We start from the raw sequence: 14,374 nt of genomic DNA, 5'->3' as shown, positions 1-14,374 counted from the left end.
CACCAAGAGAGAAGCTTACATAAATTATGGACTTTGGACAATTTTGATATGTCTATGTAGGGTCATTAATTATAAAGACTGCACCACTATGGTGGAGGATGTCAATAATGGGGAAGGCTATGCACATTGTGATGTAGGAGATAGACAGGAAGCCTCTGTACCTTACTCTCAATTTTCCCATAAATCTAAAACTGCTCTAAAAACAGAAATCTTTAGGAACAGTGAGATTGAGCACTGTCTGATATTAATAATGTAATTCTGAAACACTCCAGTCATGATGAAAATACTTTTTACAGTAATGCTCTTACTGGCAAAATAATGTATCAAGTATATTAAAGTTATCACTTCCCCTTACAAACAATTGTGAACCAAATACATTTATTTTCCAGTTTTTAATTCACAAATTTTAAAACAAGTTTAAAGCAAGGTTTTTTTTGTTTTAAAAAGCAAATTGGTAGAGTGTTATAACAAATAACTTGATATAAATCAGTATAATTTTCTATCTCCTGATATATGCAGTGTGTTTCTTTATTGCAAATTTCAAGATATATTTTTATATAATGGCAACAAGCCCACATCTCCCATGATTAGTCTGTCTACCAGTTGGGCTTATAAAATTAGTCACAGTATTTTCTATTGAAGGATTCCAGGGAGCATCTGAGGGAAGGAGTGTGGGCTTTGTGGAGCTCACCTGGAAGGACTGTTGGTCAGTGGGCTCCTCTCAGCAAGCAAGTGGTGTGCAAGTAGGGGGGTTGTGAGTTCCCAGATTCTCAGTAATTATAATAACAATAATAGTAACAATGCTAATGATGATCCTGTTATTTGGTTCCAAATACTGAACTGTATATTTTCAGAAATTTTCTTAATTTATCTTTTCCCTTTCCTCCCTAGAGTATTAATATTCATATTATCCAATTTCACTGAACAGAATTAAAGAGATTGTTCAGTTTCCCAGGGCACCACAACTACTGGTAGTAGTCAGGAACCAGAGCTGATTCCCACAGGAGGCTTAGGCAGCCTTTGAGTTCAGTGTTATAGAGGAATTCTAGATCCAACCTGATGTTGCTAATGAGCTTTCTGAATTGGTGCTGCACTTTATTTTTATTGACCCAAGGACTAGGTGATCCATAGTGTATTTTTAAAATTTCTATATCTGAAGTTTGGTGCATGAAGACAGATGAGTGGACCATGTGACTGAGACCTTCACTTCAAAACTCAGTTTTATGAAGATTACTTGTTTAGAGTGACTAACAAAATGTCCTTTCTGAAGTAAATCACCTTTTCCAAGGTGGTAACCAACTGTTGTTGCTTTCTTTTTTACTTCTATAGTATAAGTCAGTAGAATAAAAATCCATGTTTGATCATCTCAGTTATTTACTGGAGAACAGTAGTGTTGGTCTTGGTAATCAATTGTATAACTTTTATTTAAATTCTATGATAAAATTAGTATACATATCTCCTTGTAAAATACAACATTCATGTTAATATGGGCACAGGACCTGAATAGATGTGTCTAAAAAGAAGATATACACATGACTGACAAGTATGTGAAAAAATGTTCAGCCTCAATACTGATCAGTGAAATGCAAATTAAAACCATAATGAGATATCAACTCACATCTGTTAGAATTATCATTATAAGAAAGAAAAAAAGAAAACAAGTGTTTGAGAGGATGACAGTAAAGGGGAACCCTACACTGCTAGAGGAAGTCTAAATTAGTAGCCAGTTATGGAAAACAGTTTGGAGGTTCTGCAGAATGTTAAAAATATTGCTACCACATGGTCTAACACTTTTACTCTAGGATGTGTCCAGTGCAGAGAATTCATTATGTTCAGGAATTGTCTGCTCTTCTGTGTTCACAACAGCACTATTATGTTGATGAGATGTCTGCTCTTCTGTGTTCACAGTAGCCAAGAATCAGCCTCAGTGTCCATCAAGAGATGAGTGGGGAAAGAAAAAGTGGGACATAAGCACAGTGTAATGTTATGTCTCCTTAAACAGGTGGGCTTTCTTGCTATCTAAAAACAACCAAGTGACAGAATTATATCAGTCATAAAAGTGATTTGACTGTTTCTTTTCCAGAAATTCTCATTGTTTTAATATTATTAAATTCAAACCTTATTATCAATGATGTCTGAGCAAGGTCTAGCACTATTGATTCACACACGCACATATTTTGAGAGCAGTGATTGGAAGTTTCCTTTTTCCATGTTTCTGTCCTGCCTGAGTTCATGTTTTCTGATGGTTCATTCTTACTGTCTTCCTGCTACTAGGTGAGTATAAGCTGCTGGTGTGAGCTGGTGACTTTGACAGCACAGGAAGCAGCACAGGTGGCATGACCACTCCAGCTAGTGGGTCTTCGATCCTGTACAAGCCACATGAGGAAGATCTTTCAAACCAATACTGTGGAACATGTGTGCCTGTGTGTTCATGTGTGAGTATGGTTTTCAAAAGATATTGCTGGGACAAGATAGGATGTGCACACACGCACAAACACACACATTACACACATGCATACATAACATAAGAAAGTGCATTTCATATTTATAGTTAAAATCACAACTTTTCTTCTACAAAATAGTCTTCTGTGGTCTTACTATCCACCAGCATTGCTCCACACCCTGGGAAACAGCCCCCTGGACACATTGGAGAAAATGCCCTGCCCCATGCAGCTTTACCCTTAGCACATAAGCAGAGATGCTAACTAGAGAGGAGATCCACGGCATGCCAGACCAGGGCTCATTCTGGCACTTGCTCCTGGGAAGTTATGGGAATACCAGACTGCTGTCTTAACTCGGGTGGTCACAGCAGGCTCCTGGCATTACAGGATGATTGGAAAGTGGAGTAAGGCACTGTGTAAGGAAAAGGGAAGAGCATCTGGGCTCTGAGGTGAGAGCCTGCCAAGGGCTCCATGCAGCAGATGGGAGGGCAACTGACTGGAGTGCAGTCATCTGTATCTTAAAGAGCTCCCAAAGTACAGATGGGAGACCTGGTGAAAGAGAGATTCTGTATGTTAATGTCACACATTAGAAATTCTTTGAGAATTAATATTTAAAATGAATTTTGTAAGTGAAAGAAAATAAATACTGGATGCTAAGAACATTTGGAGAATTGAGATCTGAAGTAAGAAACATCTGGAGGTAGAAAAGAGAAATTTAAAGATCTGCACTGAGCTCTGCTGCTATGGTGGAAAGCATTTAGGAAGGATTCTGTAACCTCTGATTATCACATTTCCATTTTTGGTGGGTCAGAGTCCCTGGACTGAGCCATGAGAAGCACTTCTCAGCTAGTTTTCCTTCTTCCCTGCATAACACTGGAAGGCTGGAGGGAACAAGTGAAGCCAGAATTAAGGACAGGTAGAAATAGGGAATCGGGTCAATTCGAGGAAATGAAGCCATGAAGCCATCTGCCTTTGGAAGTTGGAGACTGCCCCTGGAAGAATGGAATGTCAAAGATCTCCGGAGCCCATTGATTACCAAATTTACCTGCCTTTATCAAGGACTGCAAGCAAGGAGCTGCTAATTAATGCCCCCTGGGCCCTTATCTGCCTGAATCACCTTGGCCCTCCCCCTGCCCATGGCTTCTCACTTAATGCAAAACCGGGCCTAGTCATGTAGACAGGAAGGGAGAGATAAGGCGGAGAGAACTGGAGAACAAAAGAGACTTTAACCTATAAAAGATGTAGGGTGCGCTCACTTCTTGGGACTTTAGAACATCAGCCATGGCCCCCTTCTCCCTGCCGGGAGAAGTCTGTATTATTCCCTTTAAATAAACCTGCTTAATATGCTTGCCTTGGCATGCTTCTCTAGTGCTTAATCTTCAACATTAGAAGAAGCAGAACTCGTCACCGGTAAACGGCGGTATCAGATTTGGAGGTCCCACCGAGACCTACACCGAGGTAAGTGAGCTTTTCTCTTCACGCACCCCAATCTGTCCGAGGTGCATCTTTCTGTCTCTTTCTTTCTGGAGGGCAAAATGGGCACCCGTCGGCTACTTAAATGCAACTAGTGCAGCCGCCATTCTTAAGACTCCGGTGAGAGGTTTCTCGGCTCAGGCAAGTTTCCAATCCCCTGCTCTGCAGGCACGTTGGGGCTCTGCTGAAGCCGTTTCCTACTTTTCTGTCCAGGCCCGGAGTGCAATTGCCGTGAGTACACAGTGTCCCTAGTCCTGATCTGCCCAGGATGCATGGAGGTGGAGGAAGGGTTGGAGCAACTGCGGGGTTCTCGGCCCGGGCTACTCTCGGGTGGACCCCAAAGGTTCCTTCTCCGTACTCCCCCTCCCGACAGCCCTGAGGGTTATCCAGGGTGATCGGTAGACAATGGCACTGAGGGAAAGCGCCAATCACCTTTGCCTCCGTATGGGCCGCACAGTGCACAACACTCCCGCAAATCCACTCCCTCAAATCCACTCCCTCCTGGATGCTCCCCTTCCCTTGCCGGTCAGACATTAGGAATTCAAGCTGTAGAATTAAGGCCTGGGATGATTAGTATGAAAATGCCCAGGTTCCCTTTGTTCACATAGTTCGCCTTCACTAGTCTATCTAGAGTCTCCCCATTACTGTTCCCATGCTTAAATGTGCTCACTGTGTTCTCTTTAAGCTGCAAGAGGGAGGCATTTAAAAACCCCTCCCGTGAGACCCTCCAAGCAAAGGGTGTTATACGCCTAACAACCAATAGATGTCCCCTCACCCTCCGGAGATTCCTTTAGTTTACAGGGCAAGAAGATAGGTAAAAGGCACACTTTTTACTTTTGTCATCGCTTTTCATAATTAGGAGTTTATAGTGGCAGGGAGGAAAGCAGTAATGCCCTTAAGTCTGAATCCTCCCAGGGTCTCTAGCACAGGGCAAACTAGGACCCTCGCACTTTGCCGAAGAAGGCCAGAAATAACTTTGGCAAAGCCAGGTGGTGAGAGACGGGTTTTTCTGGACCATAAGGAAGCTCAGTTAGGGAGACGTCCCTAATACTTCTAACTCAGAAGGGAGCTTCTCTCTCAACAGTATTGCCAGGTTCACCACTAGCCTGCATACTGCTAAATTGCAAATGAGCAAGAAAAGTGCCTTTCATATGTTACCATGCTTGACAGCAATAATCTCTACCATGAGAGGAGAAAGCCTTGAGGAATCGCCCACAAAGGGAGGAAAATTGAGGGAACCCTCCCAACTTAAGATAGACAAAAATTTAAGGAGGCTTTTGGAGGATCCTAATAAATATTGAGATGTTTCAAAACTTATGCCAGGTATTTGACCTCACCTGGAAAATTATGCTATTAACCATCTAGAGCACAGGCACTTCCCAGAAACCATCCAATAATGAGTAGGATGTGTAAAAAAACTATTATGCAGCCTTCAGGAAAGTCCTGCTATTTTCATGGGGAGACTTAGGAAAGCAATAAGAAAGCACACCACTCTGAATCCTGAATCCATAAAGGGTCACCTACTTTTAAAGTATAAATTTATCATTTAGTCAGCCCCAAATATTTAGAGGAAATTTCAAAATTGGCACATGACCCTGATCAATCCTCAGATGATCTTCTCCAGCTTGCATCTTCTGTTTTTAATAGACATCAAAGGAAAGAAAAGGGAACATATAGGCAAGAAAAAGGACTTATTAAAGATCATTCAAACTGATAGAAACTTTTAATGCCTTGCAATAGTCCATGCAATTTGCCCATTTTAGGAGTTAAAAAGCAAACTGCCTAGTCCAAGACCTTAGAATAATGAAGCAGTAATTTCCCCCACCCTGTAATTCTTAATTCATACACTTTTATCTTGGATTCCAACTGCTGCTTGGTTTACTGTTAGATTTAAAAGATGGTTTTTCCTGTTTATGCTAGACTTGGAATAGCAATTTGTTTGCCTTTGAAAAACCAGATACTGTAGCTCAACTAACCTAGACAGTATTGCCTCAGGATTTACATGGCCCTCACCTGTTCCGGACAAACCTTAGCTAAGGACTTAACAAAATTCAGAGATAAAACATTCTGTGATTGTTCTGTAAGTAAACTACATCCTTTATGTGCCTCCACCCAGGAGGAATATCAAAAGGCCATTGCAGAACTCCTAAACTTCTTAGCTAATAGGAATTAAAAGTTCTCAAAAAATAAAGCTTAATTATGTCATCAACAGGTTCAATACTACAGGAAATAGTCACCATAGGACAATATTCTGCCCCAGGAAGGGGCCTTACTTCAAGCTCCTGTCCTCAGCTTACCTATGAAGTAAGATTTAACCTGTTTGTCACAAAGGGGAAAATAAATCCTGGATACACAGCCATAGGCAACTCAATAACCAATGGCATATCTCAGTGAGGAACTTAGCAAAGTAGCTTCATTCTCAAAAGAAATGGAAAATAAGGTCTCATAATTTTCTTTGACATCCAACCTGTCCTAATGAAATGACTAAAATACCCTAGGCACAAAGTTTCTGTTAAAACCTGTTAGGTCCTTCCAGATCTCAGTCAAGGCTTACATTGAAATGTAAATAGGAAGTCTAAAGGCTCAGTAGGAGACCGGTCTCAAACCCAAGGAAAAAAAGGTAAAAAAGAGCCTTACCTAAACTCCAGCAAAAGTGAATTTTATGGTGCTTTACTAAAGTAATTAACGGCCGTATCATTTTTCCAGGACTCTTTTTTTTTTAATTATGTTTTTTTTTGAGCTCATGATTTTTTTGATCAGTTCTACTTTTTATTCAACTAGAGTTTTTGAACATCTGTTACATTGCAATGGAGATTCACCTATAAAGTTACAAGGCTTTTGATTTTGTGTTATTTTTATGTCGTGCTGTCTGGTGTCATGTTTTGTCTGTATCAAAACTGAGCACTCCTAAAATTAAAATTTAAAAATGGATCCAAATACTTTTAATTCACGTGATTTAAAGGTTCAATTCAAATTGGGTAAACTAATGAAAGTAAAATGTCTTTGAAAATAACTCGCAAGTCTCTAGGTGGTTAAGCTAATAAAATATTGATGTTAATAAAATGTCTAATATCAATTGTTTCTAAGACTTTTCTTCAACAGGAAAGAGACAGCAAATACTGTTCAGGACACTTGTCTGATTTCTTGGTTTTTACAGAATAAGTGAATTAGAGTTAACATGTATGGGATTATTCAAATGTGTTTGTAGAGACATCTGATTAATTTTCAAAGTTAAAATGCTAATTGTTAAATAACATCAAGTACTCTTAACTCCTTAAATTCCATGGGGTATCATACTCAAACATTATTGGTGTTTTCATAGGTTAGTAAATAAAAGGGTTTAAACTTGCTTTGTGTCATCACTAAACTAAAAACAAGGTTACTAAGAGTTATGTCCTAACAAGTGGAATTCTATATACAAAGGGTCCCAAAAGTTTCAACTGTGTTTCAATTAGAGTACTATAAACAACAAACTATTTAATCTTACTAAAATAGAGCAATTTATCTAAATTCAGAAATTTCATACAGTTGTTTCAGAATGCGAACAAAAAGGGGTCAACGAATAGGAAAGAGAAAATAAAAGGTTCTGGGTATGGAAATATATTTAGTAAAAGGAAAAAGGAAATGTTTCTGGGTAAGAAAGTGCTTGTGTGATGAAATACATGAGGGTCTAAGTAAGTGCTAAGAAAGTCTGTGTACGTAAAGGGCAAGTTTCAACAAGTTTGCGTGTAACTAAGTTGGTTGTATGTATGTGAGACAGCTAAAGCTATTTAAGGTTTTTCCTAAGGTGAAATACTAATGTTCTGATATAAACCAAAGTTTAATCTATATGGTAAAATGGCAAGGATTTCTTAGAAACACTAATTTACTCTTAACTTTGTGTCTATTAAGTTTTATTCTTTAGAACAATTAGTCTTAAAAATTGGGGTGTATACAATTATGGTTAAACAACTGTTAGAGTATTGTACTGTGTTACAGAGTCTACATTTTTCTTAAACTAAATTTGGTAAGAAAAAAGTGTCAAGGTAATTGTGAAGTGGTCACTAGTTGTATATTAAATGTGTTCATATTTTTCAGGTATACAAGTTTTAAAGCAGGGAATTTATCAAGCTGCTATTCTCCAGGTTAAACTTGTCTGTAATGGTAATTTTAAGCTTATAAAGAGTAAATTTTATTGGGGATTAATTTCTATCATTTAATGTTCTATTATAGGACCTGTTATCAATAGGGTATATGTAAAATTGGTTATATTTTACACTGAGATAAAGAATTTCAAATGTAAATGTATTTCTAAACATTAGAGCCTGACTTTTTTAAAGGTTAATTTTGTGAAACATGAAAATATTTTGCCACTTTGACACACAAAAGGAAAGTTAAAAACTCTCTCAGCCTTTCTTTGATTCATGTTTTAAGTACAATGTTAAATTGTGTTAATTATAAAGTTTATATAGACTCAGGAAACAGTATACATAAACTACTTAATGATATTTAAGGAAGAAGCAAAGATCAACATCAGAATTAGAACACTTAAGATCTGTAAAGAGCCACACCTTACCTGAGATAAGGCTCTGCCTCCCACCTTACTGCATGTTAGAGTGACTCCAAAACAAGTCAGACTTCAGCTTATTTAAAGTTATATGATCTCAAATAGGGAATATAATGTGGTTCTCAGTCAAAATTCAAGATAGCTATTATACAAGCTGAATATATTTTTACTCTTGCTAATTTCATTTTGTAAAATTGTTACCTGTTAATGTTTTGCAGAAGTAGGTGCTTCAAGAACATGCAACCTAGGTAACTTGTGATAATAAGCCATCACCTAACAGATAGTGGTAACTTCCAGTATTAATGCAGACTCCAGCTAGATAAAAGGGTAAATAACTGCGAAGTTAATGGACATTGAATTTAAAGCCCAGTACTCTTACTTTATGACTGGTGAGACTGGCTTGCTGGATGACTAAGATCAAACTTAGAGATTGGAATTAAATACAGAAGGCAAGATAGACCAGTATTTGGATCTTTTGCCCTCAGTCAGCCTGAACCCAGGGAATAAGAGGACTTCTCTAAGGAGCACTGCAACTCTGGGTCACACAACCTCCTGATCAAGGAGATTGTTGAGACTAGAGGATGAAAAATAACTCAGTGCATCTGCTGCAAAGGAGGGTCATGGAAAAAGGGAGACATCCCTTTATGCTTCCAAAGGAAGTCACCTCATCAAGGAGACCCTACCTAACCAATAGCACTGGTGGAGCTAAGAAGCTGCTCTTAAGTTCTCTACAAGTGGCCCCTGTGGGAAATCAGCTGACTCTTTAACAAGACAGGAACCAGGTCAATTTGACCAGCTTGATCTTAGACACCCAGCAAAACAGTTAAAACCAAAATATAGCCATTCTTGGGCATTTAAAAGAAATAATAGTTAAATGTAACTTAAGATGTACACTTGTATTAGCCCACTAGAATAAAGACTGGAAGCTACAAATAAAAGATTCTTCAGCAAATGTGCCTGATAACTATCAAGAGAAATTGCCAGAGTCAGAAGTTTTTAGTCAGTTTAGGGCCTGCAGACCTTCCTAAGCTACACAGGTAGATTTAATCTATGTTTGCTCATATGATTATCTAGCCCTGAGTAACAGAAGTATAGAGATCTCTACTAAACACAGGTTATACCAATGAAGGGATATTATTACAAAAATCAGATGACATTAAGTAGCTTAACTATATTTTTTTGGGACATCTATGACATTAAGAGTTAAATGTTGTGTTTACATTCCTGATAACCTGGACAATGTTAAAGTTCCCAAATAAAGGCCTTGTCCTCTCCAGCCTTTGCTAGGCCTAGTTATGGGAACAATTTCTCAATTCTTCCACCCGCCTGGTGAAAGATTGACTTCTGTCATTTTCATGATACTCGATGGCATGTTCCAGATGCTGCAACATTTACTTTGTACCAATCTCATTTCGGTACTCATGTCTTTTTGTTCTTCTATCATAGAAGCACCCACCCCCAGATGACTTTACAACCTGCTCTTCCCCAACCAGACTTCTACCTTGGACCCCTCGATTGACCCGATTTTTAAAAAAGGAACTCCAAACTGCTTTACCCCTCGCTGCCCCCTTTCAGCTTCGAAGCAGCCAGAACGACCGACGCCCCCTTTTCCTTAAAGCAGTTAGGAGTTCCTATAGCTAAAGGGGGGAATGAAGCCAGAATTAAGGACAGGTAGAAATAGGGAATCGGGTCAATTCGAGGAAATGAAGCCATGAAGCCATCTGCCTTTGGAAGTTGGAGACTGCCCCTGGAAGAATGGAATGTCAAAGATCTCCGGAGCCCATTGATTACCAAATTTACCTGCCTTTATCAAGGACTGCAAGCAAGGAGCTGCTAATTAATGCCCCCTGGGCCCTTATCTTCCTGAATCACCTTGGCCCTCCCCCTGCCCATGGCTTCTCACTTAATGCAAAACTGGGCCTAGTCATGTAGACAGGAAGGGAGAGATAAGGTGGAGAGAACTGGAGAACAAAAGAGACTTTAACCTATAAAAGATGTAGGGTGCGCTCACTTCTTGGGACTTTAGAACATCAGCCATGGCCCCTTCTCCCTGCCGGGAGAAGTCTGTATTATTCCCTTTAAATAAACCTACTTAATATGCTTGCCTTGGCATGCTTCTCTAGTGCTTAATCTTCAACATTAGAAGAAGCAGAACTCGTCACCGGTAAACGGTGGTATCACAAGGGCTGGCCAACTGTTCTGTTCCAGATCAGATACTGCTATGCAAAGTGTTTCTTGTGGAAGACTGACATTTGTTACAGGAATGCTCTGGATGTGTTTCAAAATGGTTACTTTTTCTCTTTTCTGCCAAGGGGGAATTTCCCTCCCATTTTCAGAGTGAGAAACTGCTGGAATTCCACAAGATAAAACCGACAAAAGTGGGAGCCTCCTTAATTCTTGGCCTGAAGAGTGTGACTCTCAAGCTAGTCATACTTTGCCTCTGGAAATTCATTAAAAACACCAAAAGATCCTACCAGCTGGAGCCCCAGCAGCTTCTCTCTTAGGTAGTTGAGCTTAGCTGTGATTCCGAATGTTGAATTGCTCTCCCATTTTTTGAATAGGCCACTTGCCCTGTGCTCTCAATTCCTTGGTTGGTTATTTACTGATACTCTTTCTTTTCTCTTGTGTGCTCAGACTGCCATTTGGAGTCACGTGCTTTCAACCTGAAGAACTGTCTATAATATTTCTTGTAAGGACAGTTGGCTAGAAACAATTTCTTTTGCTGATAGTTTATCTGTAAAAATCTTTATTTTATCTTCATTTCTCAAAGAGAGCTTTGCCAGAGGTAGGCTTCTTGGATGAAGGTTTGTTTGCTCTGAACATTTTGAAAGGTTGTCCTACCAATGTCTGGTCTCATTTGCTTCTGCTGAGAAGTCAGCTACTAACCTCAGTGGGTTTTGCTTGGAAGTAACAAACCATTTATCTCTACCTGCTTTTAAGATTTCCTCCTTATCTTTGACTTCAAGCTTTTTTATTATATCTTTCCTCTTGGGTTTCTATTTACATTTATCCTCCTTGGAGTTTGCTGAGCATCCTTGTATGGTTTGGTTATTACTTTTAAATCAATGTGCAATTTGTTTTAAAGCCATCATTTGTTTTAATATTTTTCCTTCCCTGTTCTCCCTGTCCTCTCCTTCTGGAACTCTCATTTGCAGCTGCTGCTATGTTTAATGGATCTCACATGTCTCTTTCCTATTATTCTCTCTGTTCTTCAGCTGACAAAATCTCTAATCATATTTTGAAGTTTGATTCTTTCTTCTGCAAATTCAAATCTACTATTGAGTTCCTCTAATTGATTTGTTTTTATTTTTAATTATTGTACTTATCAACTCCAAAATTTCCATTTAATTTGTATGGAGCACAACTTAAGAACAGACCCATCACCACTGAGAAGTCCAAATCTGAGGGTCTTTATGAAGCTTGCCATCTGACTGTCTCACACAATGCCCTAAAAAATGGTTATTGGGAGAACAGCCCCGACCACAGTGTTGTAGGGGTTCTTATACAAAAAAATAACATCAATCTTAAGTGTCTGCTGCTATGATTCAAAATTACACATTAACATCATGAGATCATCGACAGAGGGGGAAGTGGGTCAAAATGACCCTTACCTATGTACAAACTAAAGAATGGTTGCTAACATCCACACAATTACTGTTTACATGGTACATTGTTTAGGAGCAATAGGAATCAAAAGAGAGCAACTCTTTACCACATAGGAGTTGTGGTAAAAAATTAATATATTAATAAATATTTAATATTTAATGTTAATATTAATATATTAATATTTAATATTAATATATTATTAAACATGTCACACCGAGTGTAACGTATAAAGCTGCTCCCCTGCCCATCAGGTGTAGTAATTTTCCCCACCTCCCAATCACTTGTCAATCTGTGAACATCCTGTCTAGCTATTGGTTCATCAGTCGGTTTGCAAGTATCCTTCTCTGATATTGGTCCTCTGTTAGCCCGGCGGAATTCAACTGTTTTACTGTAGCTTCCCCACCATCTTTTTCCATTCTTCTTCTGTCTGTTCTACTCACTTTTCTCTATCCTCCTGACTTTCCACTCTCTCTAGCGTGTGCCCTTTCTTTTCCTTTCTCTTTTCCTCTCATTTTCTCTCTTACCCTGCAGGGAGACACTGTTTGCTTAATAAACTCCCTTATGTAATTTTCTGTGTCCAGCGTGGTTCTGTGGAAATTCCTTACATTGGTGGTGAGATTTGGGATGGGATCTTCCACTGTATCTTAAGGGAGTGGAACCCCATCTGACCCCCCCCCAGTGCCCCTGGATACGGCCCCACCTTCCATTCTACCTGGACGCTCTGCTGTGCATTTATCACTGGACTTCAGGTTGGTGAGTAGGCCGGTTCCCCTAGGCCGATTTATAATTATGGCAGGCCCCTATAGTTGGTTTTATCTGCTGGGTGGATTCCTGATTTTATGGTGGAGATCTCTCTCGGGGTTGAGGCTCATCTCGTGCTCATGCACTCGTACTCAAAAATCCTGATATCAGGTCCTCAACTCTTCTCAGCTTTTGCCTGGCCCCACATTGATTTATGTGTGATGACATGATCAATGTGCTGTCCCTCATCTCCAGCCCAGTACTCTGGCCTCAGAACGCCCTGGCCACAGACTCAGTTGCATAAGTCTCCACCAAGGAATCTGGATCCTCCAATCTGGCAGATTCCACCCTGGGAACTGTTTGCCTGACCTCCGGTACTTAAAGTCATCAAAATCCATTTGTGTAATGGCACACAGCTTCCGTGAGTAAGCAGGCAGAAGGAAAGGGATTCCTTATTTTCAAGTCTTTTCTTTCTCGCTTCTCAGTTCTTTCTGCAGGCTCAAGTGCCTCCAAACCTAAATTAAAAGGCCCTAAGAATCAAGTTTCTGCTAGAACATTTTAGCCCCTTTCAGATTCAGATCTCAGTCAAGGGTTACATTGAAATGTAAAAGAAGAAAGGCGCAGTGGGAGACCAGTTTCAAACCCAAGGAAAAAAAGTGTCCATTTTAAATTTCTCCTAGGCTACTGAAGCCAGAATTAAGGACAGGTAGTTAGTGTAGAAGGCCATAAAGCCATCTGCCTCTGGAAGTTGGAGACTGCCCCTGGAAGAATGGAATGTCAAAGATCTCTGGAGCCCATTGATTACCAAAATTACCTGCTTTATCAAGGACTGCAAACAAGGGGCTGCTAATTGGTGCCCCCTGGGCCCTTATCTGCCTGAATCACCCTGGCCCTCCCCCTGCCCATGGCTTCTCACTTAATGCAAAACCAGGCCTAGTCATGTAGGCAGAAAGGAGAGATAAGGGGGGAGAGAACTGGAGAACAAAAGAGACTTTAACCTATAAAAACGTAGGATGTGCTCACTTCTTTGGACTTTAGAACATCAGCCATGGGCCCCTTCTTCCTGCTGGGAGAAGTCTGTATTATTATCTTTAAATAAAACCTGCTTAATGTGCTTGCCTTGGCATGCTTCTCTAGTGTTCAATCTTCAACATTAGAAGGAGCAGAACTCGTCACCGGTAAATGGCGGTATCACTACAACTCAGAATACTTTTCTCCCTTTCAACTTTTCTCTCTTTCTCATTTTCTCATGCTTTAATTAATGATTCTGCAACATTTATATTGTATCAATCTCATTTCAGTACTCATGTCTTTTTGTTCTTCTCTCATAGAAGCACCCACCCCCAGATGACTTTACAACCTGCTCTTCCCCAACCGGACTTCTACCTTGGACCCCTCAATTGACCTGATTTTTAAAAAGAAAACTCCAAACTGCTTGCCCCACGCTGCCCCCTTTCAGCTCAAAGAAGTCAGCATGGTCATTGACCCTCTTTCCCTACAACAAAGGAGTTCCTAGAATTAGAGGGGTAAATGAAGTCAGAATTGGGAACAGGCAGTTAGTGTAGAG

The sequence above is a fragment of the Sciurus carolinensis genome, unplaced genomic scaffold (assembly GCF_902686445.1).
Source record: "Sciurus carolinensis unplaced genomic scaffold, mSciCar1.2, whole genome shotgun sequence".
Taxonomy (NCBI): Eukaryota; Metazoa; Chordata; class Mammalia; order Rodentia; family Sciuridae; genus Sciurus; species Sciurus carolinensis.
The sequence above is the reverse complement of the archived record's forward strand: the minus strand, read 5'-3'. Positions refer to the sequence as shown.